This window comes from Microtus pennsylvanicus, chromosome 12 (assembly GCF_037038515.1).
Source record: "Microtus pennsylvanicus isolate mMicPen1 chromosome 12, mMicPen1.hap1, whole genome shotgun sequence".
Taxonomy (NCBI): Eukaryota; Metazoa; Chordata; class Mammalia; order Rodentia; family Cricetidae; genus Microtus; species Microtus pennsylvanicus.
This window is the reverse complement of record NC_134590.1, coordinates 87,906,331-87,920,952: the sequence shown is the minus strand read 5'-3', so window position 1 is coordinate 87,920,952 and position 14,622 is coordinate 87,906,331. Positions and strand designations below refer to the sequence as shown.

At 41.2% G+C, this 14,622-nt stretch overlaps 1 pseudogene; it reads left to right on the top strand.

Moving 5' to 3' along the window:
- Positions 1–9,414: 9,414 nt before the first annotated feature.
- LOC142832408 (large ribosomal subunit protein eL32 pseudogene) lies at positions 9,415–10,240 on the top strand (annotated as a pseudogene).
- The last annotated feature ends 4,382 nt before the right edge of the window (positions 10,241–14,622 follow it).

Genomic DNA, 14,622 nt, shown 5'->3' with positions numbered 1-14,622 from the left:
AACTTGTTTTATTTCCTTTTCTCAATAAAAAAAATAAAAATAAAAAAATAAAAAATAAAAATAAAATTAAAAAAATAAGTATTAAAAATGAAGTTAAAATTATACTTGTTTATTAAGTTGGCCAAATCCACTACTGCTAATTTCATTTTTCTTAAAAAAAATAAATAAATAAAAAGACAGGACGGTCCTACTTCTCTTCTGTTTCTGTTTCTGGCCACAATTCCTGAGCTATAGGTAGCAAGCATTGTATATGAGGCTCTAAATGAGTTTGGATATCTTACTAATCGAGTCCTTTCAAAGGTGTTTGCAAAGGATGAGAAAGGGAAATTCAGTGAGCAGCATGAAGATGTAGGGAGAGGTCGGTCAGTGGTGGTGCACACCTTTAATCCCAGCTTTTGGGAGGCAGAGGCAGGGGGATCTCTGTGAGTTCAAGGTCAGCCTGGTCTACAAGAGTTAGTTCCAGGACAGCTAGGGCTGTTACACAGAGTAACCCTGTCTTGAACCCCCCAAAAAATGTAGGGAGAAAGAAATATATTTTATACCTTTCATGAAGTTAGGCTATTTAGACTGCCTATTACGTGTGCATTATCTCATGTAGGGAACACACACACATCATATAAAATAATGTACCTATAGCTCACTGAATAGTTTTAATCCTTTTCAAATATGCAGAAGGATTAAGAGGTGATAATTTTAGGAACCAAGTAGCATTTTAAAAATCCCTCTGTTATTGTGCATCCAGTAATCAATGGAAAAACTCACCACAACAGTCAACAGGGTCACCTTCTTCTCTTGCTGTTTCCCTTTCATTACAGTTTATCTTCTGGAATGAAGCCCTGCACTCATTCATAGGGAGTCAACTCTTATAGACACTTATAGAGTCAACCAAATGGTAATACTTAGTAAATGGCTTTTTAAATGGTAGATACACAAGAATTGAAGACTCTATCAAAGACTCATGTGATCAAGAAGGCTAAAATTTGAGGCATCCCCACCCCCAGGTAACTGAAGAGAACAACAGGCAGAATGGGCAAGAAGTTGTAATTTGGGTTTTTAAAAATTATTTCTTTTATTTTTTTTGTTATTTTAATTACATAATTTCCTTGACCCGCTTCCTCCTTCCAAACCTTCCCATGTACTGTGCTCTCTTCCCTCCTTGTTCTCTATCTCCCCTTTTCTCTCTATCCGCTCCTTGCTTCTGTCCCCTCTTTCTTCTCTAGACCTCCTTCCTCTCTATTCCCTCTGTGTTTCCTAGTCCCTCCTTGCTCTCCATCAAATAATGGCCTTTTTTCATTATGTACAGTGGTTTTTATGTGATACTCACAATTCTCTGATCTACAGTCTGCTCCTTAGTTGTAAGACACTTCCCTAGGTATATTTGTTGCTGTTGAGATGAGTTCCCTCCAATCAGCAGATTTAAGCACTGAGCATATGATATCTCCATTCCTGTGAGTGAGGCAGGCATCTGGGGATGGCTCAGTTGAATGGCTGTTTCACCTTCTTCTTGAGGTTGTACTCAAGGAGTCACATAGGCTACTGTCATCAGAGACTTTGTTAGGTTTGGAGGATTCACTTCTAAACTAACCCAGTGTTTTTGGTGAAGCCTTCAGCTCTTTGTCATATGTGCCTTCTTACACTGCTTCTCACAGCAAGGTCCCTGACCTCTCCCAAAGGATGAAAAAGAAATAGTGAAAATAGTTACATTATAGGGTGATCTCAGTGGTGACAGGGTACCACTTATTTCCAATTCTTTTTAAAACTGTATTTCCTATTCCATTGACCATACAAATCAATCTTGTCAATATCTATCATCTGTCATCTATCTATCTATCTATCTATCTATCTATCTATCTATCTATCTATCTATCTATCTATCTACTCTCTATATATATCTCTATCTATCATCTTTCTTTCTTTCTTTCTTTCTTTCTTTCTTTCTTTCTTTCTTTCTTCCTACCTACCTACCTACCTATCTACCTATCTCGTTTATCTGTCTATGATTTAGGCTCAAATCTTTGACAGCCATTTTGGATGCCAGATAACATATCTGACTCATGTAATTTCTTGCTTTTGTCTAGGAAGCTAGTTGCTTCAATTAGCCAATAAGTAAAGTAGCTCAGACTGTCTCTGAGTATGCCATATCTAAGTCTAAAGACTGAGGTAGGAGTTACTGAGCCAGTGAAGGGTAGAGGAGGCCAAGGACTGATGTAGACAACTCATGATACTCCTAAAGGCAGGACTTGAGTCACTGCCACTCAAACAGCCTGGTGACCCCAGAGTGGGTGGGTCCCATGTTGGGCCCGCTGCAGTAGGCTACTCAGCATCCATCACATATATCCTCCTGCCCACCCAAAAATTTCACCTGCATTTACAGCATCCTTTATAAGGGGAGATCATCCAAAATCAGATTCAAGTTCATGTCCAGGATCTCTAGGTATCCTCCTTTCCCCTCATCTGGTCTGGATACGAGCAGTTTCTCAGTCTAATGATTTAAGGAATGCACTACTAACACAGCTAGCAAAGAATTGTGAAGAATAAAAGAATTCATTGGAAAAGGGTCTGGAATATAATACACATTTTTCGTGGTCCACAGTTAATATTTTATGCCCCTGGGCAGGAGTTTCAAGTTCTCCCTGCCACATCTGGCAGAGAGAATCTGGGTAGAAGGGAACAGAAAGTGAGGTTGCAGCTATTAATTGATACCAGGTTGTGGAGAGCCTTCTGGAACATTAGCCTGGAGGGGAAGGAGAAAGAAAGACGATCATTGAAGATTTTTGAATAGGGTAGTGACATGATCAAACTCCTTTGGAAAACTCAATTTGGAGGTGGTGTAAGTACATAATTCCCTTTAAAAGAGTGCCCTGGGGGCAAGTTTCCTCAAATAAACGGAAAGTGATGCTGAGAAAGAAATGCTAAACGGACGCCACAGTGAGGGGCTGTGTATAGCACAGGTCTACAGCTTTCCAGGCAGGAATTATGAGTTGTTTCTAGGTACTGACGTGGAACCGTGTGGTTCGTTGTGTGTCACTTCCCTGGCACCCATCCCAGAGGTGAACAAATGAGTTTCTAAGACTGAAAAGGTCTGCATAGAAGGTGGCAATACAGGCTGACTGGGACGATGCTTAAGTAGAAGAAAGAAAATCATCAGAGAACATATTTTGGATAACTATAACTCTTCATTTACTTGCGCATAGTGGGGAAATAATCTAATTGTTGCTTGTTTTACTTTACAGAACCCGCACAATAACTGGTGAAAAGTTTGTGTGGTTTGTGACACACGCATGCCTTAAAAAGGAACCATATTTCACGGGTGCAGCTTCCTTCTAAGATACAGAAGACAGGATCTCCCAGCAGGCATCGGAGTCCCCCGACTCTGACGATCTCTCCACTCCTTCTGTGATGGTTCCTGAGCCCTGGATGTAGGGGCTGTGTTGTAGATGCAGCAGTTGGGGCTGGACGCCCCATGGTCAGTAGTTCTGGACATTTTGACCAATTGTGGATCTCTACAACAGTTCCCAACTGCATCTGAAAGAAACTTCTTTGATGCAGGGTGAGAACTGCACTTACCATAGGCATAAGCGTACTCTTTAGAATGCAGCTAGAAATCAGAAGGGCTTGGCAAAGCGGCGGTAGTGCCTCCTCTCTTGAAATGTTAAAACCTCACCAACCACGGGTACTCAGCTAGGCATACAGTATTAGGAATGTAATTCCAGTTAGGCGGGAGTTGGTTATCCCTAAGATTTAAGTGGCACCTTTGCACCCTCGGGATGTCTTATTGTGGTGGTCATTGCTGTGGTTCCCAGGCTTACAGCTGGACTGGACTGCTGATTGCTTCTCTCCATTGGCAGATTACAAAACACCTTGCGCTACTGCGAAAGCTAGTCTCTAGGGAGGATGCTTCCGAGTCAGTTCCAGCTCCATTCTCTCAAGTCCTGTGACAGGACTGTGTGGTATCCAGCACAATGGCAGCACCGGTTGACGTGCCAATGTGAAGGAGAAAGTTTTCAAGGCCCTACTTCTAGATGAAGAGCTACAGGAAATCAATGGGTGCTGACAGAAGCAGACCCCTGGTAGGTTACTCAATACCATAAGCGTAGGAGCAACTCTAGTGGACACTGATCTTAGGCATAAGTGTACTGTTTAGAATGCAGCTAGAAATCAGATGGGCTTGGCAAAGCAGTTTGTATTCACACACACACACACACACACACACACACACACACACACACACACACACGAGCTCATACATTTGAGAGAAAGCTAGGGACAGAGGAGCTGGGGACTGAAATGATGAAAATATACCACTCATGGGGTAAGTGCATCTGTAAGTGCCCATCAGCATCTTCTGTTGTGAGGGCCTCTTTCTTGGTTCATGGTACATTGGAACATCATCTTTACAGTAAGGAAGGCTACATCATTTCTCCTCAGATACCCAGGAAGGTACCCAACATGGCACATGGTGGAATAACCTGACTATCCTACTTTGACATTTTAGATATTGAGATCTAATTTGCGTTTTACTTATCCCTGAGAAATACTGTGGAAGTAACTCTTAGAGTAAATTTGCATTATTTCTCTAGTATTTGACTATAGAGTGATTGAAATGTGTAAAAGAAAACTTTTTTTTTGAGGTAGGAATAGATTCATCATTGAGTTTTCTTGCCAAATGCTGAATTAGATAGTGGAAAAAAAATTCTATTTATTTGGAGTTTGTGAATCTGCCAGCAAACTGCTGGGAAAAAATCAAGACAATCCAGATGAGGACTTGTGTCATGAAATGAACCATAGATGACCTATGGCTGCCCTTTTAAAGAGAGAATATAGTTTTCCCCCCATTTTCTTTCCTGGTTTCAGAACCTTTACTAACTTTGATTTGCAGAGAACATTTGTGTTGTACGAAAGAATAGCACTGAAAAGGAAAACATTGCATACTGCAGTGTTGAAATCAACCTTAAGGGTCAGGAAATTGAAAACATGTTTCCATAGTAACGCTAATTTAGTCAGCTCCCACACGTTGTTTCTGAGCCATTAGTTTACTCTCACAATGTCGAAAGAACATAATATTTACTCTGTATTGTGGTTAAGTTAATGTCACAATGCAAAACCCTTTCATATTTCTGCATGCACATTTCCGATCCTTTCATTATGGTGGTTCTGACATTCAGCTGCGCACATATTGGAAAGCGCAAAAATATGACCGTTTTTTAAAACAAACAAGACAGCATGAACATACGGCAACTTAGAAAAACTGTAGCAGATAAAGGTCCACTGGAATTTGAAAGATTGCACTGCTTGTTGTATTTGTCTAATTTTTTTGGAATACCTTAAACAATCTAAGTTTTCAGAAAATCACTTTCTGTCTGATATAGCCTTGATGTCTCCTGAGGGTTTTGTTTGTGCCTGGTCCTTTTGTAGCTGACTAAGTTCGTGACGCTGTCATAATTTGACTGATTACAGTTTCAGCCTTTTCCCCCTGTAAACTCCTAGCAAAGACACCCTGTTCTCTGCTCCGGCACACAAGCCCAGCTCCTCTTCGTGACGGACTCTCACACTCACCCAGGCCTCCTGTTGGGAGTTCCATATCTGCTTCTTAGCAGGATGAAAAAATGGCACATGTCATGTCTTGGAGGTCACTCATGATTGTCATGTCTACTTTTATCTGTCAAATAACAGTGCAATTATGGGATAAATCCCACTTGGTCACAGTATGTGATTCTTTTTATATGTTGCTGGATGTTTTCTAGTGCTTTGTTGATTTTTTTATTATATGTGTTCATAAAGAATATTGGTCTGCAGTTTTCTTGTGATATTTATGAGTAGTGGAGTGTATTTTACCTAAACTTCCAGTTTGTTCAAATTTGATAAAATAGAACAAACATGTTTTTTTTGGTGTTGTGAACGTTAATATAAATTACTTGGTTGATTTATTTATTTTATTGCTTTACTTTTTGCCTTTCAAAGCTCCAAGGAGTATTGTTCAGTTGCCAGGCAGTGGTGGCACATGCCTTTACTCCCAGAACTAGGAAAGCAGAGGCAGGCAGAACTCTGTGAGTTCGAGGACAGCCTAGTCTATAGAGCAAATTCCAGTACAGCCAGAGAAGCACAGAGAAATCCTGTCTCTGAAAAAAGAAAGAAAGAAATAAAGAGTTCTCAAGTTAAGAGATACTTATTAAATGCTTAGGTTTCTGTGAGGTCCTGGAGACATATTAATAAATAATGATTCATAGTAGTTGAGTAACAGTAAGTCACATGGTGTGTAAGAAGACTGGTATGTGACCCCAACCCCCTTCTCTTTCGTATTCAGTGGCATCTGTGAAATACAGCAAGTAACTGCAAGCCATTTATAGGCTCTCTGTGAATACTGAATTAAGATTATACCTGGTACTTGTTAATAACTAGTTACTTTAGTGATTATTAACTATTATTTTGATGACTATTTCCTGTTACTATACAATCATTTAATTTAATTCTCATAGTAGCCCAACAAAGAGGTTGATATCACCTCCAGTTTCATATTAGAGAAACCAACAGGCTCACAGAGCAGCAGTGCTGGGTCACTGATGGGGAGAGTCATGTGCAGGACGCAGGACGCACTTGGCTATCAAGCCAGTATTCCTGCACTTACATACAAAGCTTTCCTCTAGGAGCACTTGCCTAGTTTTCCCAGGAATCCTTGGCTAACAGCCAGCTTAACCCTTCAGCTTCCAGAAGGATCTCGTAGAGACACATTCCTCTAAAATCAGTTTGAAAAATGAAACAAAAATATCATCAGTTGTGTTTGAGTGCTATTTCTGCCTTAGTACAGAGAAGAAACATGTCTATCTATAATGGCAGCTTAAAGTCAAAACATTCCAGTATTTCCTTGCACATTTATTTTGGGATTCAGCATTCAGTGGAGGGAAAGTGCAATTTGTATATGGAAGCTTTTTTTCCCCCTGGATTTTTCTTTAATGTTGAAAAGCTCAGCTGAGCAACCCACACTTTTGATGCCTATTTGGATCCCCCTTCTACCTTTGAATTTGACTCCTGTTCCATCACCGTTTTCCAAGGAAAAATAGAAATTACAAATGAAAACTTTGGTTTTCTGGACTTCTCTTTAAGGTTAAAAAGCTGAGTAAAGGATGTTTTTTGTCTGCAGGGACCTTCTTTCTGCTTTTGGTTTTAGTCCTTGTTTGATCAAACTCTTACATTCCAGGGCCTTTTGACTACCTGCCGCTCGGTCAGATTCCCCACTTTTGTGGTTGTTAAGTCCCCAGTTTTCATACCACATGAAAAACAGCAGGAAGAGGGCCACTACATACATGCAAAGAAAAATGTATAACATTTAGGGCTAAGTTTAGTTCACCACTCTCATGTAGAAATAGGATTTGCATGTGTGGGGAGTGAGGGCATAAGCGCTGTCACTGACCTGGGGTGCCGGGGGACATCAGAAGGAAGAAAACCAAGTCGAGGGAAGCAGAGGCACAGAGTGAAGATGGGGCTGCCACTGTTCTCCTGCCCAGAGGCACTGGCAGTGATCTGGCCCCCACAGGAGATTGGTGCAGCAAAACCAATGTCCTTGGAAAGGAGAAGAAACAACTTACCCAGTGTCTTCCTGTTGCTCTGTTGACTCTCACTAGGGAATGTTTCTAACTCTAGATCAGAAAATTAGGCTCACCCTCCCCACCAAAATCCCTCAGAGATGGATGAAAACTCAAGAGCAGATAGCTTCTAGAATGAGATAATAATTTTGATTTTAAAGGAAGAAAATTCTAATGTGCACCGAGGATGAGCTGCCCAGGGCCAGATATGTTGTCCTGATGGGTTTTCTTGTGTTCCTTCCTCTGACATTTTTTTATTCCTGACTTTTCGGGTGGCCCTTCTTTGAAGTGTTGCCTCATCCAGCTGTTATGATGTTTAATCTGCAGCTGCCAACTTCTGGTCTGTGAGTTCCCAGAAGTAGGGTGTAGGAGACAGGGGTCTCTTCGGCTTCTGAGTCTTAGCTCCAACCCAGTTGGGATATCTAGTCAATACTGATTTTTTTTTTAAGTCTAACTTTGTCTCACCTCTACCCTGGGGTAAGTAACACAGCAGAATTCTGTACAGAATTAAAATTGCTTAAGCCTACACAAACTTCAATTTATTTCTCTTTTCCCGATTTCTCCCCTCCCTTCCATGAAAGTAAGTCATTTTTCTTTGTGTGTGTGTGTGACATGTAATGATCTTTTTTTTTTTGTTTTTCAAGATAAAAATTATATTAGAGTCTTACAGCTAAGTAGGGTGTAGGGTGCTTTCCTTAGGAAAAACAAAGTAATCGTTTAGTCGACTGACCATCTGGTTTTGATCCTAATGTTAGTCCATTTGACACTTTGAATAAGGGAGTTGTTGACTTTCCATTTTAGAAGGCTGACTAAGGCTGGCTACTCACACGATTCTCCTGCCTCTGGCCTGGTGGTCTAACATGAAGGTGACGTGGTCTTGAGCATACCTTTTTCCTGCCTGACCTGTGGTAGGACAGCATGGATTACCAGTCAGGAACATACAGAGTTAGTATCTGAAGGCAGAAAGCAGGAGGCAACGTACAACAGCCCCATTTCTCAAACACGGGGAGGCATATACGTTGTAATATTTCAATGCGTTTTCTTCTTCTTGGATGTTCGACAGTAATATGCGACTTTTCCTCTGGTAATGAAAGGGTTTCGGAGACCAAGTTCAAAGAAGGAAAATGGTGAAGGAGAATTTGCATTCTCTGCTGTCTCAAGTGTCTCACGTGACAGTTGTTCCCACATAGACTTAAGGATACTATCCACAGATTTGCTTTTAGGCAGTGGCTGGTGTTCTGAATCTTTCTTCAACCTTACATGCTAGGACGAACATCTCTTGGCTATGGCCTTATATAGTTGCCATTATACATACCTAGCTAGCTGGCTTATTAGAAAAACTAACATGAATATAATATTCACAATTTAATAACAGAAGCCTTTTAGATTAGAATTGATTCCTTAGCCTTAAGGGAATTCTGACTCAGCCAAATAGGGGTATAGTAGGCGATGCCAGGCTAACTGAATCTGCTCCCTGTTTGGTATCTGTCTTGTGCATACTTGGCTGATCTCGAAGTCACTGTGTAGCTGCGATTGGCCTTGAACTCCTGATCTTCCAGTCCTAGCCTCCCAAATTTCTAGATCTGCGCTTTCTTTTGTATCTGCCCCAACCACCATGCAGAGCCGGAGAACCCAGATTGCTGTGTTGTTTCTGCTCTCTTATTCTGGGTCTTCTGTTTGCTTGGCAGTGAATTCTCTTGCTCATGCCCCTCCCCTCCTGTTTCCCTATTCTCTATTACATATCTTTCTTTCTGCTCTCTCTGAGGAGTAAAACATGAAACTCTGAGAGTTTAATTCTTTTTTGTTTTCTGTTTTAGACCGAGGTCAGCAATCTCCCTGATAAATGGAAAACATTTAAGACATTTCTGTAATCTTTATGCTGGCATTTTGTTACATTTCATTCTTAAAAACCAGTGTGGTGGATGTCTCAGCCAGAGCAGGCCACCTGGTAAGTTCTGACACTTTGAATTTGAATGAAAGAGAAGAAATAAACCATCAGACATCTTTCATGGTGCGCGAATGGGGTAGATCTGACATCTGACTTACAGACAAGGCAACACTTCTTTGGGACTTCTGTGTTTAAGAAAATAAACAGTGTGTATCAAATACTCGAATTCGCATAAAAGCAAATTTCCAGCAACTTAATATCATTCTTTAGCACTGAAATTGTTTCTTCCTCGGCGCTACCTGCGAGGTGGCTGCCATCTCCTTTGCGGCATCATGGCTGCCCTGTGGCCTCTGGTGAAACCCAAGATTGACAAAAAGCGGACCAAAAAGTTCATGCAGCACCAGTCAGACCGATATGTCAAAATTAAGCGAAACTGGTGGAAACTCAGAGGTACTGACAACAGGGTGCGGAGAAGATTCAAGGGCCAGATCCTGATGCCCAACACTGGTTACAGGAGCAACAAGAAAACCAAGCACATGCTGCCTAGCGGTTTCCGGAAGTTTCTGGTCCACAGCGTCAAGGAGCCAGAAGTGCTGCTGATGTGCACAAATCTTACTGTGCTGAGATTGCTCACAATGTTTCCTCCAGGAACCGAAAGGCCATCGGAGAAAGAACAGCACAGCTGGCCATCAGACTCACCCGTCCCAACGCCAGGCTATGCAGCGAAGAAAATGAGATTGCTTGCATGCATGTTTTATTTGTCTTTAAATAAAACGACAAAAACTGCCCTCTGGGTATTTTCTGCCAAAGGGGGAAAAAGAAGAAATTGTTTCTTAAATTATATATCCCTGTCAATCTTAATCAGATGGCTTAGTATTAATGAGCTATCCTGGTCACATGGTAAATGGTTTTTGGATTGTTTACTCATTTTCAGCAGTCAAAATAAATGTAATTGGAAACAGCTGTTCTCACATCCGTTCTGACAACCTTCCACTTCCCCACTTCCAGCTCCGAAAGAGACCTGGTCTCAGGCTGCGAGATGTAGCCCAGGATGGAGTACCTGCCTGCGAGACCCTGGATTCCATCGCTGGCACTGGGGAAAAGAGAAATAACACCTGAACTAACAGCTCTCTCTCTCTCTCTCTCTCTCTCTCTCTCTCTCTCTCTCTCTCTCTCTCTCTCTCTCTCCTTTCATATCTGTGTGGTTTTCTTTCCAGATTGCAGTTATGTTGTTAGAAGACAAAAAAAAAATAATTATTTCAAACACGGTACCACAGTTTTACAGAAGGACATTTGCTGTGTCTTCCCTCACTATAGATTAGTTAGCTTCATTTGGTTGTTTAACATATACGAAAGATTCCAGGATTCTTTGGTATGATTAAAATGTGTAGGAGAGAAATGAAGTTCTTTTCTGCATTTTAATCTTGTCTTCAAGCTATACTTAAACTTTCATTTTCAAAACAGCTTAATAATATTATTTGTTGTTAGGAAGACATTCAGTTTTCCTAGACTTTAGTAACTCTTGTGAACAAAAAAAACAGATTAATTCTGTTATAAAATTAACTTCTCCTAATAATAAACTCAATTAGATTTAAAAATCTAGAAGCTAGTATTTAAAAATATTGACTTAATGTAAAGGCAAATACCTATTTTAAATTTTTGTTAGTGGGTTTAAACAGCAAATATTTAGTGTCTCATGCATTCGAGCGTAGGGGATTAGGAACAGTTTAGTTGTGTGGCAAGGGTCAGGGTCTCTCCTGAGGTGTAGTCAAAACATTTCACGATTGCAGTCACTTGAAGGTGTGGCACACTCCTCTGAAGCTGGTCTAGCTGTTGGGAGACCCCGTGCTCCTTGCCGCGTGTCTCTCTCCATGGGTCCGTTTTGACATTCTCTGTACGGCACTCAAGTGTGCAAAGCAGGAGTGACAAGGCTTTTCTTTGATCTACCCTTGGAAGTGACGCATTATCACTGTGAATGAATTCTGCGCCATGCAGCTCAATCTTATGTGAAACGGAAGTTTCTAATGTTAGAAATTGAGTTCACAGGTTGGGGCCACATCCCTGGTCTCTTTTATAGCTTTTCCTTTTCTTTGGTAGTTAAAAAGCAATACTGGATCTGCAAGCATGCTTGGTGCCATGTGGCTCAGGAGGGTGAGACCCCCACAGGATAGCCTGGATCCTCACGGTCCCACTGTCTGGGCTGCTTAAAGGCATCCGCTACCCTTCTGGTGCCATTATGAAGACCAAGTATGTGGTAGGGAAATGGGAGAGGAATAGAGGCAGAATGGTTCATGTGCTGTGGATAGAAGCGGAGCTGAAGAGGCAAGGGCAGTGAGGAATGGGCTGATGATGTGGTTTGCTTACCACCCAGGACTAGATTGACGTTCTACCCTGACTACTGCTACGGCCATGTCTGGGCCCATGGTCCCACTACAGCCAGGGTCTGTGTTGACATCCATGACCCAAGTTGCCACCAAGGCCATGGGGATGCCTGGGTCTAGGCCATCATCTGTGGTCATTTGGGTGTCCAAGGGCTGTGCTGCCATCAGAGTCAGGTTGATTTGAATGGCCTGTGCTCTCACAGAGGACATGATCATATCTGGGCCTGAGTTGTTGCTGGGGGCCATGTCTGGATCTGTGACTACACAGTAGCCAGGATCTATGTTGATGTCCATGGCTTCAGTAACCACTGAAGGCCATGTGAAGTTCCAGGGTCTGGTTAGACATCTGAGTCTGTGTTGGTGTTTGAGGACCTTACTGCTACTGGGGCTATGCTAATCTGGATAGCTTGTGCTGCCACTGGGTCCATGGTGACATCAGTGTGGGGTCACAGCCAGGATCTGGGTTGATATCCCTGGTTCCTGCTACTACCAAAGGCCATGCAAACACCCAGTATCAATGGCTGTTTCCTGTCCCGACTGTCTGGTCCCAAATAATCAACTCAGTAGTTGAATATGAATTATAAATGCTCGGTCAATAGCTCAGTCTTGTTACTAACTCGATCTTACATTTTAAGCTAACCCATATTTATTTATGCTCTGCCACATGGTGGTACCTTTATTAGCAAAGCACATTCATCTCTTGCTCCCTCTGCATCTGGCTGGAGACTCTTCTGCCTCCACTCTCTTCCCAGCATTCTCAGTTTGACTCTCCCTCCTAACCTTTTCTGTTCAGTTGTTGACCAGGCATCTTGTTCATTAAACCACAGCAACAAATCTTCACAGTGTACAATGGGATTATTCCACAGCATTTCCCATTTTTTGTCTAATTAAAAAGAAAGCTTTAACTTTGAAATAAAACTATGTACAACAGAAATAGTTATCAAGGTACTCATTATCAATCATGAACATAGCTGGTCTCTTTGCTTCTGTCTGGTGTTTGTGGCATGGAAATGTCTGGTGTCTCTTACACCTGTTTAAGGTGTTGGCAGAACAGAGGGCAAAGTTAAATTGAGGGAAAAAAAATTAGAACCAGGGAGTTGAGGGGGGTTTATCTGGCTTCTCTAAGGCGGATCCTTCAATTCAGCTCCCTGGAACTCACAAGAATTCTTTAGGTTTGTGAAAACAGAAGTTTTAGAAATATGTATTGTATAAACAGTAGCATATTTATGTCCACTTCTGGTGATCTTCAGTTTAGATGAAAAACAGTTTTGCCCAGTAGTCAGTGCTTGGCAGTTGAAGCTTATTGAGGATAGACGTTGTTCTGTGCCCGTTTGTCTTCTGTCGTCTTTGGAGGAAATAGAGTGCTGCTGCTAGGAGCCAACCTGTCCCTTTTTGTTATGAAAAGTTTTTAATAATTAAATATTTAAATGCCATATTCCCCAGATATCTGAGCAGTTGAGAGCTATCAGGTAAAACTACAGTATAGAATCTGCCTGGAGGGCTGGGTCTGAGCTTGACTATACTAGTTCTTAACAGGTAAGATTTATACTTGTAAAAAGATAGAAAGAAGAAAAACAACTTGCAACAGAACGTTAATAGCAGAACTGACAATAGTAGAGAACAGCTTAATATATTTTAAATGAGGGTTAGATTAAATATAAAGTATTTTTGTAAGAGACTTAAAAGTACATACTAGTTTAAAACATGAGACTTTTTGTAGTCTGAAATGAGATGCATTGAACAATTGTAACATTAAGCATAGGTGCATTTAAGTCACATCTGTGAACACACACACACAGAGTGAACAGAGATTGGGCAAAGTGGAACCTCTTGGAAGGCCCTACCAAAGGCCTGCCACTGCACAAAACACATGCAACAAAGTTAGCAAGAAGAATTTAGAGAAATAAACATAAGTAAACCGGGGACAAGGCAGGGCATACTTCAGTAAAGATGGGAGAACTTGGTCACCTGATCTGGCAGATCATTACAGTCAAGATAATTTTGAAATATATAGATTGGTTTAATATAGCAGTTTTCATAATCCAAGTTCTTTTAGTGGCCCAAAAATTTAAAGACAACACAATAATATACATAATCTAGATTCTCTGTGTATTTTTCATCTTTATGTGGTTATTATATTTTTTATTATTCTATTTGTTTTTTTAGAGACTTTCTTTACCCTTTTCTCTCTCAAGCCAACATATATATGTACACACACACACACACACACACACAGACACACTGTGACCTATGTAAAGGCTCTTTCTGTCTGAATCTGTCCTTACTGTGCATCCATAACTTTTTCTGACTTCATGAGCAAAATCCCCAAAAAACAACACACAAAATACTGCTGTGTAAGTTAGATCATGGCCTGCTGGTGCTGGCTCCTCTCTGTCAGGTCCCTGAGAGTCTAGTCTCATGTTGGAGGCATGTTTATCACCAGCTCTGGGAGCCATGTTTATTGCCCCAACTCTGGGAAGTTTCTAGGTCTATGCTACCACTGAGTAGCGTGCAGTTGACTGCTCATAAACACCATATAAGTGTTTGGTAGCAGGGCCTCTTAAAAGAGCCACCCATTTCTCTTGCTAGCACTGAGTCAGAAAGCCATCTCTTAAAGGACCTATTCCTCTGTTCACTGCTAGTGAACAGAGCCACTGGGGAACGGGCAGCTACCAAGAAGCCATACTTGACTTTGCTGTTTTATGCTTAGAATCCTTTTTTTAAGCTTTGTCAGATTTTATGTGGAAATTTTGGTACCATATTGAACACCATA